This window comes from Ovis canadensis, chromosome 2 (assembly GCF_042477335.2).
Source record: "Ovis canadensis isolate MfBH-ARS-UI-01 breed Bighorn chromosome 2, ARS-UI_OviCan_v2, whole genome shotgun sequence".
NCBI lineage: Eukaryota > Metazoa > Chordata > Mammalia > Artiodactyla > Bovidae > Ovis > Ovis canadensis.
Genome location: NC_091246.1, coordinates 39,990,954 through 40,014,792, shown reverse-complemented (window position 1 = coordinate 40,014,792; position 23,839 = coordinate 39,990,954).

Here is a 23,839-nt window from a genome sequence, read left to right as displayed (position 1 = left end):
GGGTTTTCTGCTTCACTTTAATGATTTGCCTGTCATTCCTTGTGCTATTATCATATTCTTTCAAGTAGTGTATCTTTCTAATACATTTTCATATTGGGTAATTCAAACTAATTTGTAGTTCTATTTTTTCTTGTCTACTAACAGGTATTTATTCTTTACAATGAATGGGAGAACTGTTTTATTCAGCCGTAAAACATATATTTGAGATTTGATTGGAATGAATCATATTTATAAATTAATGATAACGGCATCCTAATGATATTGAGCCATCTCATAAAGTAACAGTTCATTTGTTTCATTCAGTAATTTTTTTCTCATATGTAATTCAATAAAGATTTCAGTTATTCCTCATAGAACATTTCTCATAAAATTTATTATGAGTATTTTTTTGTTTGTTTTTCTTTTAAATGACTTAAATTTTTAGAACTGTGGTAAAATATACATAACATAAAATTTACCATCTTAACCATTTCTAAGTGTACAGTTCAGTAACCTTAGGTGCATTAACAGTGTCGTAAAACCAATATCCAGAACTGTTTTCACCCTGCAGAATGGGTGCTCTTTACACATTAAAACAAAATCTCTCCTCTCTCCCATCCCCCAACCAACTGTTCCACTTTCTATCTCTCTGACTTTCTGTACTCTAGGAACCTCATATAGGTGGAATCATATGGTATTTGTATTTTTGTGACTGATTTATTTCACTAAGCATAGTGTCTTCAAGTTTCATCCTTGTGGTAGCATATCTCAGAATTTCCTTTTACTTTAGGGCTGGATAATTTAGGGCTGAATATTTTAGGGCTGCAGTCCATGGGGTTGCAAAGAGTTCTGTTCATTTGACTAGTAAATTTAGGAAAAATATATGTTGACTTATCAGTGTATGTTGAATTTTCTTCCCTTCCTTCCTTCTTCCTCCCTCTCTCCCCTGCCTTCCTTCCTTCTTTCTTTCCTTCTCTTTCAATGTTTATCATGTGATTCATCTAATTGGCCCAATTGATAATTGGGAGCATATTAATGGTTGCTAATATTGGAGCCATGGGTTAGTGATACTTTGTAGAGATGCTGTCTCATTTCCCACTGCTTGGATCCGTGACCCTCTGAATTGATGCTGAATATAGCTGCTCTGTTCATAAAGATTCAGCCACCTTCTTACTTCTTACCTCTGCCCCTATCTACAGGGCCTTGTTTGCTGGAAGTTGCCCTTCTAAGATATAATGTGTTGCTACCTTTCTCCATGTTTCCTTTCCAGATGTTTTCTGGATGTTGCTATATCTGAATGATTGTAAAAGAGATGTTAGGAAAGAGTGTGTGACAGGAGAATGGTACTCTGCCAAGACTAAAAGGCAGCACCCCAAGATAGAGGGCCAGCCCCCAGTTTTCTGGGTCTTACAACTTCTGGGTCTCTGAGTCAGCAGGCAATTGTGAGGGAGGAATAAAATATCTTCACCCTTCCTCTCTCTTTCCCTCTCTTCTTTCCAAATAATCACCCTTTTATTAGGCAAACAGTGATATTCATGATGCGATAATTGGGCAGGTTATACTCAAAACTCATTTCTTCAAAGGTTCTGAGGATTCCTTCCAATTTTGATATTATTTTTTCTGGCGGATTTTCTTTCCATCTGGTTGTGAATCTTCATCACTCCCCGCCACCCCCAAGAAGAGACTGGGAAACAAAGGTCCATTTTCAGATACTACTTTAAACCAGAAATCTAATATCATTTTATCTTCTATGTGGATTTTAATCAGGAGAATAATGTGTAGATTTGGATTAAAAGGGAGACAAGAGAGGAAGCCCAGAGACTCATAAAGAAATTACATTGGCATATTAAACTCTTGGAGGACACTTTAGCGCAGCATAAATTAAAGTAGCAATCTGAATGTATTCAATAATTGGATATAAGCAACTCATGTAGTAAAAAGATCACTAGGTCTGATATCAACAGATCTGAGCTTTAATTCTAGTTGTAACTAACCCCAACTACCTGTGCAAACTTGAAAATGAAAGCTGCTCAGTTGTGTTCGACTCTTTGCGACCGCGTGGACCGTACAGTCCACAGGATTCTCCAGGCCAGAATACTGGAATGGGTAGCCTTTCCCTTCTCCAGGGGATCTTCCCAACCAGGGATCGACCCCAGATCTCCAGCATTACAGGTGGATTCTTTACCAGCTGAACCACATGGGAAGCCCGTAAAAACTTGAAGAATGCTCTTAAATTTCAATTTCCTTATGTGACAAGATAAAAGTAAGATTCTAGGCACTCTCCCAGCATTCTAGGTTTTGCTATTCTATATGTAAAAAATGAATGGGAGTGGATTCTTAGTGCTATCCAAGACTGCTGGAAGCAGATGGGACTTGGGATGGGCTGGGAGGTAGGTCCAGTTAGGATAGGAAGGGCTGCCAAGCCCCTGAGGGATTCCTATAGGGTCTCATTTCAGTTCAGTTCAGTTCAGTCACTCAGTCGTGTCCAACTATTTGTGACCCCATGAACCGCAGCACGCCAGGCCTCCCTGTCCATCACCAAGTTCCAGAGTCTATCCAAACTCATGTCCATTGAGTCAGTGATGCCATCTAACCATCTCATCCTCTATCATCCCCTTCTCCTCCTGCCTTCAATCTTTCCCAACATCAGGGTCTTTTCAAATGAGTCAGCTCTTCTCATCAAGTGGCCAAAATATTGGAGTTTCAGCTTCAACATCAGTCCTTCCAATGAACACCCAGGACTGATTTCCTTTAGGATGGACTGTTGGATCTCCTTGCAGTCCATGGGAATCTCAAGAGTCTTCTCCAACACCACACTTCAAAAGCATCAATTATTTGGTGCTCAGCTTTCTTTATAGTCCAATTCTCACATCCATAGATGACCACTGGAAAAACCATAGCCTTGATTAGACAGACCTTTGTTGACAAAGTAATGTCTCTGCTTTTTAATATGCTATCTAGGTTGGTCATAACTTTCCTTCCAAGGAGCAAGCGTCTTTTAATTTCATGGCTGCAATCACCATCTGCAGTGATTTTGGAGCCCCAAAAAATAAAGTCTGACACTGTTTCCACTGTTTCCCCATCTATTTCCCATGAAGTGATGGGACCGGATGCCATGATCTTCGTTTTCTGTATGTTGAGCTTTAAGCCAACTTTTTCACTCTCCTCTTTCACTTTCATCAAGAGGCCCTTTAATTCTTGTTCACTTTCTTCCATAAGGGTGGTGTCATCTGCATATCTGAGGTTATTGATATTTCTCCCGGCAATCTTGATTCCAGCCTGTGCTTCCTCCAGCCCAGCATTTCTCATGATGTACTCTGCATAGAAGTTAAATAAGCAGGGTGACAATATACAGCCTTGACATACTCCTTTCCCTATTTGGAACCAGTCTGTTGTTCCATGTCCAGTTCTAACTGTTGCTTCCTGACTTACATATAGGTTTCTCAAGAGGCAGATCAAGTGGTCTGGTATTCCTATCTCTTTCAGAATTTTCCACAGTTTATTGTGACCCACACAGTCAAAGGGTCTCAGTGTGTGCCATTTCTGGTTCACATGTCAAGGTTGAGAAAACAGTTCATTTTCAGAGGAAGGAAACAGGGAGGAGACAGAATAGATTTTAAATTTGGGTCTGATATATTATTATCTGGGCTTCCCTGGTGGCTCAGTGTTAAAGGACCCACCTGCCAATCTTTGATCCCTGATCTGGAAAGATCCCCTGGAAAAGGAAATGGCAACCCACTCTGGTATTCTTGCTTGGGAAATCCCATGAACAGAGGAGTCTGATGGGCTACAGTCTATGGGGTCAGAAAGAGTTGGAAGTGACTGAAAGAGTAACACTTTCGCTTCATTTTTTTCATATTATTATATACGTGTACTCTCTGCGCAACAATTTTCATTGGGGAATTTTCTATGTAAAGCATGATCTTCTCAGTAGGGCTGGGGCCAACACTTAACATCCATTAACTCATTCAGTTTGCACAGTTAACTCAGCCGAGTCAATACCATGATGCCCCACTGAGGTTATGTAATGCGGACAAACCTGCCCGGATGATGAACAGACAGACTTCAGATTCTGTCTACATCTACATGACTCCAGAGTCTGTAGTTTCTCCACTGAGCTGAGCTGCCCTAACTCTCAGATCCTGTAGATGCAGTGGTGTCCTTGATCGCAGAATGAAGGAAATGTGATCTGTTCTGCCTAAAACGCCATGCACTCCTTGAGGTCAGCGGCTGCGTTGTATCAACTCTCTGAACCCAGTGACTAGCACAATTACCAGACACTACACTAGACTCGCAGTAAATATACTTAAGTGGAATTGAATTACACACAATACCAAGTGGCGATCTGATGGCCACTCTGTCTTTTTCGGACGCTCTGTCTGAATCTGTCTGGGGGGAGTCGGCCAGAATTCCTCGGCCCAGGTATTTGTCAGGGAAGGAAGGGCATGGACCTCAAGAATTTGCTTACAAGTTAATTTGGATATCAGCAAGACTGACGCTCAGCACCGAGGGGAAGGAGAGGGATGCCTTCAGGCTGGCATTTTGAAACCAAACAATTAAGTTCATTAACAGTAATGGATCGCGGAAGGGGAGCGGGCAGGAAAAAGCACAAGTGTAATATGAATGATAGCACCCCCTCACCCTTCTCCCCCCTCCTCTCTTTCCCTCTCCTCAGCTCAAAGTGAAAGTTGCTGACCCTCTGGGCTTTGTTTACCCCTGTGAACTGTGAGACTCCTGCGTGCCTGAATAATAGCAACTAATCGTGGGGAAAAGAACCTTTAAAAAAGGCCTAATTTAAAGCAGCTTGGTATGAAAGGCCAGATCTTGCTTTTTGAAAATATAACTGGATGGATGCAGACTCTTAAGGTCTCTGAAGACCAGGAGCAAATCATATTTGTGTGTGAGTGTGTATTTCTAGTGCTATGCCACACTTGGCACAGAACAGGTGCCCAGATGATGTTCATCAAATCACATTGGAGAAACAAGTCTTGAGCTGCAGTGTGAATTGACCTCTGTGTTAAAGCTCCCATGCAGGTCACAGTCGTCAGCTGGGGGGCTGGCTTGGCAGAGTGGAGGACCCAGACGAAAAAGCAGCCCACATCTTTTTCAAAGATTCACCAGTAAAGCTGATGTGGAACACGGGACTGGACCAGAGAGTGGGAGGGAGGGGGGATGAGAAGAAGGTAAACTGGTCCCGCATGATTGCTGTGCTTCTAATGGGTGAAATAAAATTGTAGTCACCCCTGTAAAAGATTTCTGCTGCAATTTATTAATCAGGGTCTGGGGAGATGGATGACACTGAATGATTATGTAGCATTAGGCTAACCCCCTTTGGCAGAGCCTCTCTTTGGATGGGGTACAGATGCTCACATCTGCTTTTGTTCGCGACCCAAACTCCTGCTTCCTGGTGGGAAGTTAATGAAGTCCCTTGCATTATTCGCCACATTCCTTCAGCAAAGGAAACCCTCTCTGGCCATCCAGGAAATCCAATGAGTTAATTAAGGGAGAATTGTCTATGATTTCCTTGTACATTATAACTGCCCCCCTCAATCCTTACCTACCCCCACGTGGACCTGGTCCCCCCCTCCTCCCTGCAAACCTAAGCAGTGAAACTGCCTCTTGCCCCATGTGCCAGAATGATTAATGGTGGGACTACAATGAGGTCAATTAGCCAGGGTCGGCTTGAAGCTGAAAGGTGGAGTGTGTTTCTTTATTGAACACTGCATTCACACTCTAAACAGTGACCCGCGCCGCAGTGATTTATTACGAGGGCAGTCCTCTGATCACTTACCTTCAGTGCTTATACCTTGGCTTTGAAAACCGGGCTTTCACTGTCAATTAACGCCAGACAAGGAGATCCATTCAAAATCTGAAATGCATACCTAATAACAGAGTGGGGGAGGGGGTGGCACAGGGAAGCGCGGGGAGGGGGGTGGCCCCTACAGTGGCTCTGCGGTTCGCGGGACACCCAGGCTGCTGAGGGGCTGGGAACGTCTGGTTGGGCTTTCCGAGGGGAACAGAAATGCTTGGGTTTGAAAGCAGGTTACCCTGCCTAGCAACAGAGTCTCCGAGGGTAGCTTGTCAGCCCCTAAGGGCATGCTCTTCCACTCAATTTTGTAGACATCAGAGCGCTGCAGGAAAAACTTGGCAGTTCCTGAGTATTCTTAAAGCAATGTTTGTTTCTTGTAGGAGCCTTTGAAATGGGATTCTGGAGGGGAGTCATTTGCATTTGGGGGCTTTTCAGACAGGGACTGTTAGCCTCTCTGTGTAAGATGATGGGTTGATGTCTGTATTAAGAATGCTAGGGCAAGGGCCTTCCCTGGTGGTCCAGTGGTTGGGTATCTGCCTACCAATGCAGAGGACGTGGGTTTGATCCCTGGTTGGGAACCAAGATCCCAGGTGCCAAGGGGCAGCTAAGCCCACCAACCGCAAGAGAGCCTGCATGCTGCAACTAAGACCCCACACAGCCAAAAATAAATAATTATTTAAAAAGAAAAAGAATACTAGGGCAAGGGAAAAAAAGCTTTCCCGGTGTAGTTGGGCATTTTAGTGGATGAACTGTGTTTCTTCCTATGACCATGTACCGCATCCTCAGAACAAGCCAGTGGTGTGGACTTGTCCTCCAGACTGTCCCAGGACAGTAAGTGAATGGGGAAGAGCAGGGGCCTCATCCTTTGATCTCAACCATGCCCAGAAGGCTCTCCCCCGAAGTCAGCACTCATCACACCTTGTCACCTCCAAGGTGACAGTGTGGCGCCTTCTTAGCAAGAACTTCCCTGACTGCGTATTCAGTTTGCAGTCCCCCATCCCCTTTTCCACTGTGCTTTTCTCCTTAGTTTTTGTCGTCATCCGACATACTCTGTTTTCTAATAATGCATGTGTTCATCTCTGTGTCCACCCAGGAATGGAAGCTCCATCAGGGCAGAGAGTTTGAGGATCTGTTTTGTTCATTATTGTGTCCTAGTGCCAAGAATAAAAGAACGAACACAGGAAACCTCCCTTAACTCTGCAGTATTTCCCCAAAGACTGTGTTTTGTTGGTTCCCCAGGCTGGTTTGATTTATGTTTTAAAGCTATGTTTTATTCAATATTTAATTCTCATTTTTTAGACCCATCTCGAGTTGACAGAGCTAATGATAATAATAATAATAGTAATACCTTTTATTTGAGTATAGCTCCTTAAACCTGTCAACGCACTTTGGCATGCCTCTTCCCCTCTCCAAGCCTCGGTTTCCTTCTGTAGGATGGGGATATTAACTCCTTTCTGAGGAGCAGTGGCTGCACGGGTGCAGGAGGGCCTAGAGGAGCCATCCCACGTTGAAGGTCAGGAAGGGCGGCGGTAAGGAGATACCCCTCGTCCAAGGTAAGGAGCAGCGGCTGCGCTTTGCTGGAGCAGCCGTGAAGAGATACCCCACGCACAAGGTAAGAGAGGCCCAGGTAAGATGGTAAGTGTTGCAAGAGGGCATCAGAGGGCAGACACACCGAAACCATACTCAGAGAAAACTAGTCAATCTAATCACACTAGGACCACAGCCTTGTCTCACTCAATGAAACCAAGCCATGCCCGTGGGGCAACCCAAGACGGGCGTGTCATGGTGGAGAGGCCTGACAGAATGTGGTCCACTGGAAAAGGGAATGGCAAGCCACTTCAGTATTCTTGCCTTAAGAACCCCATGAACAGTATGAAAAGGCAAAATGATAGAATACCAAAAGAGGAACTCCCCAGGTCATTAGGTGCCCAATATGCTACTGGAGATCAGTGGAGAAATAGCTCCAGAAAGAATGAAGGGATGGAGCCAAAGCAAAAACAATACTCGGCTGTGGATACGACTGGTGACAGAAGCAAGGTCTGATGCTGTAAAGAGCAATATTGCATAGGAACCTGGAATGTCAGGTCCATGAATCAAGGCAAATTGGAAGTGGTCAAACGAGAGATGGCAAGAGTGAACATTGACATTCTAGGAATCAGCAAACTAAAGTGGACTGGAATGGGTGAATTTAACTCAGATGACCATTACATCTATTACTGTGGGCAGGAATCCCTCAGACGAAATGGAGTAGCCATCATGGTCAACAAAAGAGTCCAAAATGCAGTACTTGGATGCAATCTCAAAAATGACAGAATGATCTCTGTTCGTCTCCAAGGAAAACCATTCAATATCACAGTTATCCAAGTCTATGCCCCAACCAGTAATGCTGAAGAAGCTGAAGTTGAATGGTTCTATGAAGACCTACAAGACCTTTTAGAACTAACACCCAAAAAAGACGTCCTTTTCATTATAGGGGACTGGAATGCAAAAGTAGGAAGTCAAGAAACACCTGGAGTAACAGGCAAATTTGGCCTTGGAATGTGGAATGAAGCAGGGCAAAGACTAATAGAGTTTTGCCAAGAAAATGCACTCGTCATAGCAAACACCCTCTTCCAACGACACATGTCTACACATGTACGTCACCAGATGGTCAACACCGAAAACAGATTGATTATACTCTTTGCAGCCAAAGATGGAGAAGCTCTATACAGTCAACAAAAACAAGACCAGGAGCTGACTGTGGCTCAGATCATGAACTCCTTATTACCAAATTCAGACTCAAATTAAAGAAAGTAGGGAAAACCGCTAGACCATTCAGGTATGACCTCAGTCAAATCCCTTATGATTATACAGCGGAAGTGAGAAATAGATTTAAGGGCCTAGATCTGATAGATAGAGTGCCTGATGAACTATGGAATGAGGTTCGTGACATTGTACAGGAGACAAGGATCAAGACCATCCCCATGGAAAAGAAATGCAAAAAAGCAAAATGGCTGCCTGGGGAGGCCTTACAAATAGCTGTGAAAAGAAGAGAAGTGAAAAGCAAAGGAAAAAAGGAAAGATATATGCACTTGAATGCAGAGGTCCAGAGAATAGCAAGAAGAGATAAGAAAGCCTTCTTCAGCAATCAATGCAAAGAAATAGAGGAAAACAACAGAATGGGAAAGACTAGAGATCTCTTCAAGAAAATTAGAGATACCAAGGGAACATTTCATGAAAAGATGGGCTCGATAAAGGACAGAAATGGTATGGACCTAACAGAACCAGAAGATATTAAGAAGAGGTGGCAAGAATACACAGAAGAACTGTACAAAAAGGATCTTCATGACCCAGATAATCATGATGGTGTGATCACTCATCTAGAGCCAGACATCCTGGAATGGGAAGTCAAGTGGGCCTTGGAATGCATCACTATGAACAAAGCTAGTGGAGGTAATGGAATTCCAGTTGAGCTGTTTCAAATCCTGAAAGACGATGCTGTGAAAGTGCTGCACTCAATATGCCAGCAAATTTGGAAAACTCAGCAGTGGCCACAGGACTGGAAAAGGTCAGTTTTCATTCCAATTCCAAAGAAAGGCAATGCCAAAGAATGCTCAAACTACCGCACAATTGCACTCATCTCACATGCTAGTAAAGTAATGCTCAAAATTCTCCAAGCCATTCTTCAGCAATACGTGAACCGTGAACTCCCTGATGTTCAAGCTGGTTTTAGAAAAGGCAGAGGAACCAGAGATCAAATTGCCAACATCTGCTGGATTATGGGAAAAGCAAGAGAGTTCCAGAAAAACATCTATTTCTGCTTTATTGACTATGCCAAAGCCTTTGGCTGGATCACAATAAACTGAAAGATGTGGGCATTGCAGACCACCTGACCTGCCTCTTGAGAAACCTGTATGCAGGTCAGGAAGCAGCAGTTAGAACTGGACATGGAACAACAGACTGATTCCAAATAGGAAAAGGAGTACGTCAAGGCTGTATAGTGTCACCCTGCTTATTTAACTTATATGCAGAGTACATCATGAGAAACACTGGACTGGAAGAAACACAAGCTGGAATCAAGATTGCCGGGAGAAATATCAATAACCTCAGATATGCAGATGACACCATCCTTATGGCAGAAAGTGGAGAGGAACTAAAAAGCCTCTTGATGAAAGTGAAAGAGGAGAGTGGAAAAGCTGGCTTAAAGCTCAACATTCAGAAAACGAAGATCATGGCATCCGGTCCCATCACTTCATGGGAAATAGATGGGGAAACAGTGGAAACAGTGTCAGATTTTATTTTGGGGGGCTCCAAAATCACTGAAGATGGTGATTGCAGCCATGAAATTAAAAGACGCTTTCTCCTTGGAAGAAAAGTTATGACTAACCTAGATAGTATATTCAAAAGCAGAGACATTACTTTGCCGACTAAGGTCCGTCTAGTCAAGGCTATGGTTTTTCCAGTGGTCATGTATGGATGTGAGAGTTGGACTGTGAAGAAGGCTGAGCGCCGAAGAATTGATGCTTTTGAAGTGTGGTGTTGGAGAAGACTCTTGAGAGTCCCTTGGACTGCAAGGAGATCCAACCAGTCCATCCTAAAGGAGATCAGCCCTGGGTGTTCTTTGGAAGGAATGATGCTAAAGCTGAAGCTCCAGTACTTTGGCCACCTCATGAGAAGAGTTGACTCATTAGAAAAGACTCTGATGCTGGGAGGGATTGGGGGCAGGAGGAGAAGGGGATGACAGAGGATGAGATGGCTGGATGGCATCATGGACATGAGTCTGAGTGAACTCTGGGAGTTGGTGATGGACAGGGAGGCCTGGCGTGCTGTGATTTATGGGGTCCCAAAAAGTCGGACACAACTGAGCGACTGAACTGAACTGCAACTTTGCATGGATTAACTGAGCTATTTTTTTTTTGTTTTGAAAATTGAGTTGTAGTTGTTTTGCTGACAAAAGTCCATATAGTCAAAGCTAAGGTTTTTCAAATAATAATAAAAGGATGTGAGAATTGGACCATAAAGAAGGCTGAACAATGAAGAATTGATGCTTTTGAACTGCTGCCTCTCCTGGCAATTAACAGTGCTGGAGAAAACTCTTGAAAATTCCTTGGACAGCAAGGAGATCAAACCAGTCAATGCTAAAGGAAGTCAACACTGATTATTCATCGGAAGGAATGATGCTGAAGCTGAAGCTTTAGAAAAGTGATGCTGGGAGAGATTGAGGGCAAGAGGAGAAGGGGACGACAGAGGATGAGGTGGTTGGATGGCATTACTAACTCAATGGACATGAGTTTGAACAAACTCCAGACGATAGTGAAGGACAGGGAAGCCTGGAGAGCTGCAGTTCATAGGGTTGCAAAGAGTTGGACATGACTTAGGGACTGAACAATAGCTGCTTTTCAATGTTGTGTTGGTTTCTGCTGTACGACAATATGAATCAGCCATACGTGCCCATACGTAGCTTTCCTCTCGGATCTCCGTCCTATTCTCCACATCCCACCCCTGCAGGTCATCAGAGAGCATGGAGCTGAGCCCCTGCGCTGTGTAGCAGGTTCTCACTAGCTATCTGTCTACACACAGTAGTGTGCCTATGTCAGTGCTGCTCTCCCAGCCTACCCCCTTCCCCTTCCCCCACCTTGTCCCCATGGCTGGTGTATGCCTTGCATTTAGCAAGTGCATCTGTGACACGTGTGCTCAGTCTTTGCAACCCCACGGACTGAAGCCTGTCAGGCCCCTCTGTCCATAGAATTTTCCAGGCAAGAAATACTGGAGTGTGTTGCCATTTCCTTCTCCAGGTAAGTTACCTGATAACACTAACTCTTGTTACTTTGCGTCTGCAAATCAGGGGGCCCCATAACATATATGGAAGTGGATAATAAATTCCCCACACCTTGGAGGTGAAATTTCTATAATCAGAGGCATCAAATATGACTGGCCCAGTGTCACCCCTTGAGTCTGCATGGGAAGTGGGTCTAAACTATTGCCTTTATGTCTTTATGTTTCTTGGCCATACATGGAAACTCCTACTCTTGGTTTTATTTATTTAGAAATAAAGAAATTACACTAAAAGATAAGTTATATTCAGCTTTGGAAAACTAAAGAGAGGCTGCTGATGGCACTGAGGAAAGAGATAGTTTTAAGAATATATAGGATCTCACATGTTTTTGCATCTGGATGAAAGTGATATATTCACATTGCCAGCACAGGGCCATGAGCCACTCCCATGTCATTGACCTTGACTTTACTCCTTTCTTTCCTTCCTGTGAAAGCTTACTGGAATGAGAATGATGGGAAATTTTTGAGTTCTCTAAATTACAGGAAAAATTATTTGCAAACCCAAGGTTACCTTAACAGAAACAAATTGCCCTTCCCATCCACCATGGGGGACTAACCCTTTTCCCTCTCTGGGCTTGAAAGTCATCCTCACCTTGAATTTCTTCTCCAAAATTGACATGTGGAAGGGTTAACACAGCGGTGAACAAGTTCCTCTCCTGGCAATTAACAGTGGTATCTCTCCACTGACTTAGAACTAGACAACTTCTATAATGAGGAAATAAAAAGAATTAGACCAACCTTTCCCCAAATCTGTTCTGCTTTCCCTGCCCCTTTTCCCCAGGAGAAACGTAACAACAGCCATGTGAGTTTGGGAAAACCAAACTTCGGTTGTATCTCTCTTTACCTGTTACAGATTCGTTCCCGTGGAATGTTTCTGGAAGCTACATCTAAGTCATTTTAAATGCACAAGTCAGTGGGGATCCCCTGGATTTCTCCTGGGAGGTTGTTCTGCCAGCTTGAAAGTCTCCCATGATAAACAGACAGTGGCTCCCTCTGCTTAGAATCAGCTTAGGAGCAGGAACCATGGGGATGGCATTCTGTATCCCGATGCATTTAACATGCTGGAACCCAGCTGACAAGACCCTGTCACAGGCAGTCGTGTTACTATCTACAGCCTAGTGTCATGAAGCGAGGGTGACTTTTGGAGTCAGGGTGTTTAGCCTTGAAAGGCAGTTCCACCGCAACCACCTATGTGTGTTTCAACTCATTATGTTTTCATTTTCGCAAAGAGCTGGACATGACTGAGCGACTTCACTTTCACTTTTCACAACAAGATTACCAAGACCCACTTTGTAGGAGTGTACGCAGGTGGCTCAGTGGTAAAGAATCCGCTTGCCAAGCAGGAGATGCGGGTTTGATCCCTGGGTTGGGAAGATTCCCTGGAGGAGGAAATGGCAAGCCACCCCAGTATTCTTGCCTGGGGAAATCTCATGGACAGAGGAGCTTGGCTGGTCTACAGACCATGGGGTTTCAGGAGAGTCAGACATGACTTAGCAACTAAATCATCACCACCAACCACAAGGAGGTGTATATGCAAAAACATCTTGACTGTGCTGTGGGACCTCAAAAAAAGCGTGGGAGGAGAGGGCCTGCCCTCCTCCAACAAGAGTGACCCCCAAAAGCCATCTGTGCTCTGTGAACCTCTGGGTAACAGTGAATCTGCAGGAGGGGACAGGGGATCTCCGGTGAAGGAATGGGGGCTGCAGGGGACATGCTCAGGTCTGCGTTCAGATGACACCTCCCCAGTTGTGGGTCCAACCGTGGGTGGCAGTGTTGTCAGGCCAAGGGAAGTGGTTGTGGACAAAGTGTGGGGGTCTATTGCCCTTTATCCCCCCATCAACAGCCACGGAGGGGTGCTAGACGGTGAGCACAAGTAGCTGAAGGATGTGAACCCCAGGCCTAGATTTGAGGCCTTCTCTGAAAGACACGTGGAAACAAATTAGGGGAAGCAAAAGTTTGCTTTTTTGTCATCATAAAAATTGAGCAAACACTGGGGCCAGACAAAGGGATGCCCAGATAGGCTACAATGATGCCAAGCTTTCTTTCCCACACCTGTAGGGTCTCATGGATCCTGGGAGTAAGGAGGGAAGATTGACTTTTGCCTACTGGGTATCATCCAAGAAGAAATGGGATCTACATCTTAAAGAGATTAGGATATAACGGAGAAGTCTAGAGCATCAAGTCCAAGCAAGAAGGTTGGCATTCAGGGGAACCCATTAAAGGCTCTCCGAGGAAGGAGGGGGCTATTAAGGCCATTGGCTGGCTCACAGGACTGATGATGAAAACTTGGCCTCTGTGCACTGGTGCTGAATCAAATCTTGGAGATGAGTTTGGGTGAATCAGAAAAGAATAGCTGTATTGTTTTGCCAGGCAAAGGGGGAACACAGTGGATTCATGCCCTGAAAACCTGTGTATCCCCACCTGAGAGGATTTGATGGGGAGTTTTATAGCAGTGGTTCAAGGGTGGGGATGCTGATAAGACTAACGTGTGCACAAGGCCTGCACTCCTCACTCCTCAAAGGTGGTCTCAGATAATCTTCTTGATGAGCTTCTCTGGTTCCTTTAATGTAGCCTCATGTGATCTTTCTCTGATATGGGGAATGCTGACATCTTAAACAGCTAAAAAGTATTGTTATATGTGTCTCTTGAAGTGAGAGAAAGTTAGACCTCATAGTCAAAGCTATGGTTTTTCCAGTAGTCATGTATGGATGTAAGAGTTGGACCATAAAGGAAGCTGAGCACCAAAGAATTGATGCTTTTGAACTGTGGTGTTGGACAAGACTTGAGAGTTCCTTGGACTGCAAGGAGATCCAACCAGTCCATCCTAAAGGAAATCAACCCTGAATATTCATTGGAAGGACTGATGCTGAAGCTGAAACTGCAATACTTTGGCCACCTGATGCAAAGAACTGACTCATTGGAAAAGATCTTGATGCTGGGAAAGATTGAAGGCGGGAGGAGAAGGGGACGACAGAGGATGAGATGATTGGATGGCATCACCGACTCTATGGACGTGAGTTTGAGCAAGCTCTGGGAGTTGGTGATGGACAGGGAACCCTGGTGTGCTGCATGCAGTCCATGGGGTTGCAAAGAGTTGGACGCTGAGCGACTGGACTGAACTGAACTGAACTGAGGGGGAACCAGGACCCTGCCCCAAGGCTGCACTAATGTTTCCTGGCTGCCCCTCCCTTGTTTTTGCATCCCTTCCCTTCCTGGATTAACAACTCTTTGAATCTGCCCTTTGGAACTCAGGGAAGGTCATGGAGGCTGGAGTCAAGAAACAGGGAACAGAAAGACTTCTGCTCAGTTTCAAGACTAACGGGATTAGGAGAAGAACTGAACAGACACTTCTCAGTGATCCCCCCATTCCCAAGTATTTCTTCTTCCATCCTGCATTTGCAACAATTCAGGTCTAGGGCCAACTTCTATTAGCAAAATGTCCTTGTTCTTAAAAAGCCAAGCTACAATGTAGATGGAGTCTAGGGTGGTTTTTATCCATTTATGTGCATAAAATGTTCATTTATAAAGGCTCTGTGTTCAACTAATTTGAAGAAATGTTGGGTTCCACAAAATCAGGCACATTTTCTTATAGGTGGATTTCTCAGGCTCTTTTATTGAGTTGGCCAAATAGTTTGTTTGGATTTTTCCATGAGATGTAATGGAAAAATTTGAACAGGTATTTGGCCAACCCGGTAGATGCTGCACCAAAGGCTATCTATCATACCTCGTAGACCTTTCCCTGAGTTCTGAAGAGTGGATTCAAGCAGCTACTAATTAGGGAAGTGAGGGAGTGCAGAAACAAAGGGAAAGCAGTCAAGAAGTAACAGTTCAGGGATAAAGCAGAGTCCTAGTTCCTCTTGAAGGGACACACATAACAACCTGATATATATATCTTTGAGTTCTGCAGGAACTAAAGCTCCTACTCAGGTGGAGGAGGGTAACTGTTGAGAGACTGAAACCCCAGCCTGGTTGGAACCAGCAGGCTGATGATTAAGATTCTTGGAATATCACCTTGTTACCTCACATCAACCAAACAGAGGAAGTCATACAACTTGAAGACTTCCCCCCCAATTTTGCTTTTAAAAACTCTTTCCTGAAAACCACTGAGGTCTTCTGAGCGTGAGCTGCCCATTCTCCTTGCTTGGCTCTTCAATAAACCGTTCCTGCTCCAAACTCCGATGTTGTGGTTTGTTTGGCCTCACTATGTGTTGGGCATACACACTTGAGTTCAACAACATAGACACAAAACTGTCGTCACCTAGGTACCCAAGGTAACTACGCACAGCGCACACACAGGTATTTGCAACCCAACTTTCCACAGTCATAGAAACGTGGAGCAGTAACACAAGTCGTATAGATAAAGAACAGCCTATACTGAGACTTAAAAGCAATCCTTCTGACAATTGGAGCACCATCTCTCCTCAGTTTTATGAAATGAAATAATCACAGACAAATAGTGAACTAGTCTCAGAATCAAAATCCATATCAGCTGAGGGGAGAAATTCTACGGCTCGTCACGAGATTGGTCACAGATTGCTCCTTTTCTAATTTAAACCTGTGACTCTTAAAAGTTACAAATGAGAAGTATGTGGAGGGAGGGAAAGTAGATTAAGAGTCAAGAGACCTGGGTTTTCATCCCAACTCTGTGGCTAATTAGCTGTGTGACCTTGTCAAGTGATTTAATGTCTCTGGATCTCCCTTGTAAAAAGAAGGAGGCTGCAGCAGATAATCTCGAAGGTCCTTTTCACTTCTAAAAGGCTGCAAGTTTAATAACTAAATGAGCTGTTTAAGAGAACTTGATGGCTTCTAGAAATCTACAGCCTTTTCTTTACCGTTATAACAAGCACCTATCAAGAGCCTATTTGCATACACCAACCAACATATAATTAGCATATGCACAGTGGGGAAGGCTGGCTGGCCTCTTCCAAGTTCTGGCCTCTCCTTGTGTGTGTGCATGCTGCGCAGTTGCCCCAGTCATGTCTGACTCTTTGTGACCCTTTGGACTGCAGCCTGATAGGCCCTTCTGTCCATGGGATTCTCCAGGCAAGAATCCTGGAGTGGATTGCCATGCCCTCCTCCAGGAGATCTTCCCAACCCAGGGGCTGAACACAAGTCTCTTATGTCTCCTGCATTGGCAGGTAGATTCTTTACCACTGAGCCACCAGGAAAGCACTTTAAGTCCTCTACCAGCTATTTAATATTTATTTATCATTTTAAAATTTAAGATTTATTGTTGCTAATTTTAACTGTAGTAAAATAACATAAAATTTACTGTCACTCCATTTTTAAGCATATAGTTCAGTGGTATCAAAGTACATTCACATTGTTATGAGTTATCACCCCCATCCATCTCAGAGGTCTTTCATCTTCCCAAACAAAACCTGTGTACCCACTAAACACTAGCTCTCCATTTCCTCCTCCTTGCAGCCCCAGATAGTCATCCTTCTACTTTCTGTCTCTATGAATCTGACTATTTAGGTGCTTTATATAAGTGGAATTATACAATATTTGCCTTTTCTTGTGACTAGTTTATTTCACTTAGCATGATGTCCTCAAGTTCATCCATGCCATAGCATGTGTCAGAATTTCCTTCCTTTTAAAAAGCTGGGTAATATTCTACATGGACTTCCCAGTCATCTCAGTGATAAAGAATCCTCCTGCCAATGCAGGAGACTCAGGTTTAATCCCTGGGTCAGGAAGATCTGCTGGAGTAGGAAATAACAACCCACTCTAGTATTCTTGCCTGGAAAATCCCATAGACAGAGGAGCCTAACAGTCTGCAGTCCATGGGGTCACAAAAGAGTTGGATGGGACTTAGCAACTAAACAATAACAACAGTTATTCCGTTGCATATATATACTGCATTTTATTCATTCATCTGTGTGGACACTGGGGTTGCCTCCACTTCTTGGTTATTGTGAGTAATGCTGCTATGAACCACGGGTGTACACACATCTCTTCCAGATTCTCCTAGTTCTTTTGGGTATGTACACTCAGAAGTGGAATTGTTAGATCATGATTCTCCTCTTTTTAACTTTTTGAGGAATAGCATAATATTTTCCACAGCAGCTGTGCCATCTTACATTCTGACCAATAAACAGTGCACAAGGGTTCCTGTTTTCATATCTTCACTGACACGTTTTATTTCCTGTTTGGTTTTTTATTTTTTGACAGCAGCCATCCTAGTGAGCAGACTTCTCTGGTGGTCCAGAGGTTAAGACTCTGTGCTCCCAACGAAGGGACCCTGGGTTCAATCCCTGGTCAGGGAATTAGATCCCACATCCTGCAGGGCTTCCCAGGAGGCTCCTTGGTAAAGAATCCGCCTGCCAATGCAAGAGGTGCAGGAGACACAGGTGCGACCCCTGGGTCAAGAAGGCCACCTGGAGGAGGAAATGGCAACCCACTCTAGTATCCTTATCTGGGGAATCTCATGGACAGAGGAGCCTGGCGGGATGCAGTCCATGGGGTCTCAGAGAATTGGATGCAGCTGAACAACTGAGCCCGCACACATCCTGGTGAACATGACGTGGCAGTCCTTTTCCTTTGACATAATGCAGTGACTATGATAGTGCCTGGTAATGTAGACAACACTAGACACAGGTAGAGGGCGATCATTTCTGAGGACTCATATGATATTTAGTTCTTGGCTGGATTCTGGACCTAGGCTTCCATTCTCTTCTGGATTTTGACCAAGTAACTCAATCTCTTTTTGTCTCTATTTCCTCTGAAAAAGATGGTGGTGGTGCAGTGAGAGCAGGGGGGAATAAAAATAGCTGCTTTCTCTCCGCAGGGCTGATGAAACATCAGCTGGGATAATACATGTGAAAACACTATGAAATGAAAACATCTATTTAAATCCAAGAGGTTGTTATTTAGTCTTGAAATCTTATTTGCCCTGCTCTAGCTGCCTGCCTTTAGCACACTCCACAGGAGCAACGGGGACTAGAAGAACTACAGAAAGTGATGATTAGATTCAGAAACTCAATCTGACCTGATCTGTTTTGGTTGGCAGTCTCCTGGTGCCTTAGTCTCCTTTTAGGCTGAAGAAGCTTTATAGATGGACTGTGAGGAGGAAGTCTCTTAGAGGCTGGTGGCAGGCTGGGCCTTCGGAGAGGGAAGCCTAGTTTTTGTTAAACCTGCTGACTGATTCCTTGTCATTTTCAGATGATTTAATGGCCATGCACTTGAACTGCCCCCTACCAAACACCCATCTGGGACTGTGTAGGAGAGAAGCGGTGAACTGTATATTGCCAGATGGAAGGGAACAGGGCAGACAGCAAAGAAATGTTTACCAAAGGCATGGGCTCATTTTTAAGCATCAGTGCAACCCATTTATTGATGTATCTTATGGGAAGCCCTAAACATGGTAGTTAAACATGTGGACTCTGGAGTCAGGCAGTTGTTCAATCATGAAGCTGTGTCCGACTCTATGCAACCCCATGGACTGCAGCATACCAGGCTCCTCTGTCCTCCACTCTCTCCCAGAGTTTGCTCAAATTCATGCTCATTGAGTCAGTGATGCTATCTAACCATCTTATCCTCTGCTGTCCCCTTCTCCTTTTGCCTTCAATCTTTCCCAGGATCAGGGTCTTTTCCAGTGAGTCAGCTCTTAACAATCAGGTGGTCAAAGTATTGGAGCTTCAGCTTCAGCATCAGTCCCTCCCATGAGTATTCAGGGTTGATTTCCTTTAGGATTGACTGGTTTGATGTCCTTCCAGTCCAAGGGGCTCTCAAGAGTCTTCTCCAGCACCTCAATTTGAAAGCATCAGTTCTTTGGCACTCAGCTTTCTTTATGGTCCAACTCTCATATCTGTACACGACTACTGGAAATACCATAGCTTTGACTATATGGACCTTTGTTGGTAGGGTGATATCTCTGCTTTTTAATATGCTGTCCAGGTTTGTCATAACTTTCCTTCTTTTAATTTCATGACAGCATTTTTTAATTTCATGACAGCAGACCGACTTGAGTTCAAATCCTGGAAACTCAGGAACCAGGAGAAATTCCTTTTCCTCTCTGTGACTAAGTTTCCTCATCAGCACAGTGATAATGAAGTGCCTACCTCTAGTGATTATTGCAAGGATGGAATGAAACCTATGTAAGTGTTCAATAAATATAGGCATTATCATTCTGATTAGATATACAGTATCTCCTGTATTGGCTCAGCTATTTTTGTTGTTTGATAGCCCTGGCACTTCTGAACAGCATGGTGCAATAGCAGTAGGTCATAAAGGTAGGTAAGGGGACAGGATTCTCGCAGACCTGTCACTAAACTTCTCTGGGACCTCAGGCAGGTCACTTCTCTGGCCTTGCTTTGCTGGTCTGTAAAGTGAGGGTTGCACGTGTGTTCATAACTTGTAGATGGTACAGAGAAGTGGCAGCTGCAGCCGTGAGAAGACTGGCAGAGGCAGGGACTCCTTGTATGTAAAACCCTAGTGATGGGCAGCACGGCTGTGGAGCAGGGTTGAGAGCTGTGAGCAGTTCCTCCGGTGGGTAGGAGGAAAGAGAAGAGGCAAGGCAGTTGTTGTTTAGTTGCTCAGTTGTGTCCAACTCTTTGTGACCCTATTGGCTTTACCCTGCCAGGCTCCTCTGTCCGTGGGATTTCCCAGGCAAGAATACTGGAGTGGGTTCCCTGCTTCCTCTTCTAGGGAATCCTCCCTACCCAGGAATCCCCTCCATTGACAGGCAGATTCTTTACCACTGAGCCACCAGGGAAGCCCGGGGGGGGGGGGCGGGGGGTGGGCAGTAGCAGTTGTTAAAGGTTTCTGAGTAAATGAGCACCAGAATGGCTGAGTCAACTATAAAATAGATGTTGTAAGCCAGAATCTGGACCAGGTAGACTCTGCTGATGGCTCCATGCTGGAGGTGAACACAAGAGTTATCCCTTTCAATTCTTGTCCTCCCACCCTCAGCTTCCAGAAGAAAAAGAAAGAAGACCAGACAGGAGAGTCCCTAGACACCCAAATCAAGTGTATTGGAGGCAGCACCCCACCCACTAGGGGGATGCCAGGCCCAGGTTGCAGGGGTGCCCATGGCACTTGATGATTGGCCAGTGGAGGGCCAGGTGCCCAGACCATAACTGCAGGGCTCTGGTGTAGCACTGGGTACTTCCCTTAGTAGAGAGCTGATACTTGATAGGCCCCAGACCTCACACTGAGGTGGACCCCAGCTATTGAATTTCTGGCTGGGCATCAGTGGTTAGACACACGCTTCCCGCAGACTCATTTTCTGGATGGGACATTGCTGGGGATGCTCTCACCACCGCCACCATCTTCCTCCCCACTTCTCCCTCCCTTCTTTATACCCTGCCCCCACTGGCCATCGTTTCCCCTTTCATTTCACCCTATTTCCTCCCTGCCAGATCCATCCTGGCTTATAAAGAGGCGTCCTCTTAGGTTGACATCCTGGCATGAAGAGGCAGCGTGTGATCTTCCCGCATTACCATGCTGTTGATTCTACTGGTGGGGGCGGGTGGCGGTGGGGCAGGGGCAGGAGGCTCTCTCACACTCCTCCTTCTGTCTCTTAAAAGAAAAAAAAAAAAAGAATTACTCACCTCCCCTTCCAAATTAAAAAAAAAGAGAGAGAGCGAGAGAGAATTTGACATTATTGTATAATTTAAAATTGCACAGCCTAGAGCCCACAAAACCGAGCATGTAATTACACACTTACTAGAGGTAACAGCGGTGCTGATAATTATTCTTTACACAGGAGAGACTCTGCTGATATCCCACAGTCAGAAAGTGGGAACTACAATATCTTTAATACCATCCTCAGAGACCCTCATAAGCAGAAGAAAAGTATGAGAAGGCTCACAGGGTCCAGAGCAATATCTTCATCGCGCCAGAATGTCAGGGGCTTTAGCACAACAGAAATCAATAGTTTCTAGTACGGTTTTTGGTATGATTTTTTTTTTTTAAATGCCACAACCTGAGAAAGTACAGGCAAGGCAGAGATACCGAATAGTAGGAGACAAAACCTTCTTAAGGGAAAGCCTGTCTGTTTAGGCAGGTCACGCCAGGTCAGTTTGTGAGATACCCCTTCTTCTTTTTTTTTTTTTTAAATTTTTTATTTGCTTAGTTATGGCTGTGCTAGGTTTTCATGGCTGTGCAGGCTTTTCTCCGGTTGCAGTGAGAGATGGCTATTCTCTAGTTGTAGCGTGCGGGCTCCTCATTACAGTGACTTCTCTTGTTGTGGAGCAGGGGCTCTAGGGCGCGTGGGTTTCTGTAGCTGTGGTTCCCAGACTCTAGAGCACAGGCTCAATAGTTGTGGTGCCCAGGCCCAGTTGCTCCGAGGCATGTGGGATCTTTCCAGATCAGGAATCGAACCCATGTCTCCTGCACTGGGAGGTGGGTTCTTTACCACTGAACCACCAGGGAAGCCCCGAGACACACGTTCTGTATCAGCATAGCAAAACCATGCAGCTGGAGCAGGGCCCTCCTCCTGGAATACATTTGGTCATTGGTAAAGTCTGGCACCCCACTCCAGTACTCTTGCCTGGAAAATCCCATGGACAGAGGAGCCTAATGGGCTGCAGTTCATGGGGTCACTAAGAGTTGGACATGACTGAGTGACTTCACTTTCACTTTTTCACTTTCATGCATTGGAGAAGGAAATGGCAACCCACTCCAGTGTTCTTGCCTGGAGAATCCCAGGGACGGAGGAGCCTGGTCTATGGGGTCACACAGAGTTGGATACGACTGAAGCAACTTAGCAGCAGCAGCAGCATTGATAGGATCGGAGAAGGCAATGGCAACCCACTCCAGTACTCTTGCCTGGAAAATCCCATGGACGGAGGAGCCTGGTAGGCTGCAGTTCATGGGGTTGCTATGAGTCGGACACGACTGAGCGACTTCACTTCACAAAGTCTTTTCATTTAAATCTTAAATTGTTCACCTCTCCCCATGTTTCCTGATTAAGGCAGCATCTTTGATTACTATGGGCTATAAACCTACACAGTCTCATATCTTGAGATGTGGGTTCTTGTTTCTAGGCACCCAACCCTCTTCTTCCCCTTTCTCCCTCTATACAGGAGAAGAGCTGATTACATTGATGACCCTGGTGGGTGAGATGGGGTGAGGGGATGGGAGGAAGGTCCAAGAGGGAGGGGTATGTATATATACACATGTAACTGATTCATTTTGCTCTACAGCAGAAATGAACACAACATTGTAAAGCAATTGTACTCCAATTAAAACATATAAATAAAGACCAAGCATTGGTTGAAATACTGAGAAGACTTAAAGCAACAGTCCATGACTCAGCACAGGGGCAAAAGGATTTTGGATAGAGAAATCTAAGTGCAAAGTCTAACATCATACTTGTTTTTGAAAGGAGACTCCTTTGATTTTAGCATCTCTGTGCTAACCACAGAAGCTGTGATGTGTGGCTACCTTTTTCTGCTCTATGACTATCACCAAGTCTCAAAGTATGTCATTTGTTCTTTAAAATGTGCTGTTTTGATTGCTCACAGGCTGTGCTGATTTTCTGCTTGACATGTACATGATTTCAGCTGGGCTCAGAAACCATTTTAATTGAGTCCGTTGCTCAGTAGGAATGACAGCCAGTGTTTGCTGGAGGCTGGGGGGAAGAGCCCTCTTGATTACTCGCTGTGTGCCAGCCATAGAGTGAGATGCACTTATGTGCGTTAATAATCATATAAGATACACTCACACTGTGCTACGTAGTAGCCTCCCATTTCACAGGTAAAAAACTGAGACTCAAGCTAGTGAACTTGGCCAAGGTCACACAACTAATAAAGACCGAAGAGCTAAGTCTCAGTTTAAATCTGTTGAGTGTCAAGTACCGGGTGTGGTAACATCATCTCATTTTGTAATTCACGTGATAATGGCCAGAGTCTGAAAGGATATGCAGCCCAGAGCAGGGAGCTCCTTGGAGATGACTTTATAAAATGCCTTTTAGTAAGGGCTTCCCACTCCAGTTCTCTTGCCTGGAAAATCCCATGGACGGAGGAGGAGCCTGGTAGGCTGCAGTCCATGGGGTCGCTAAGAGTCGGACACAACTGAGCGACTTCACTTTTACTTTTCAGTTTCATGCACTGGAGAAGGAAATGGCAACCCACTCCAGTGTTCTTGCCTGGAGAATCCCAGGGAAGGGGGAGCCTGGTGGGCTGCAGTCTCTGGGGTCGCACAGAGTCAGACACGACTGAAGCGACTTAGCAGCAGCAGCAGCAACAAGGTCTTCCCAGGCTTCCCCGGTGGCACTAGTGGTAAAGAACT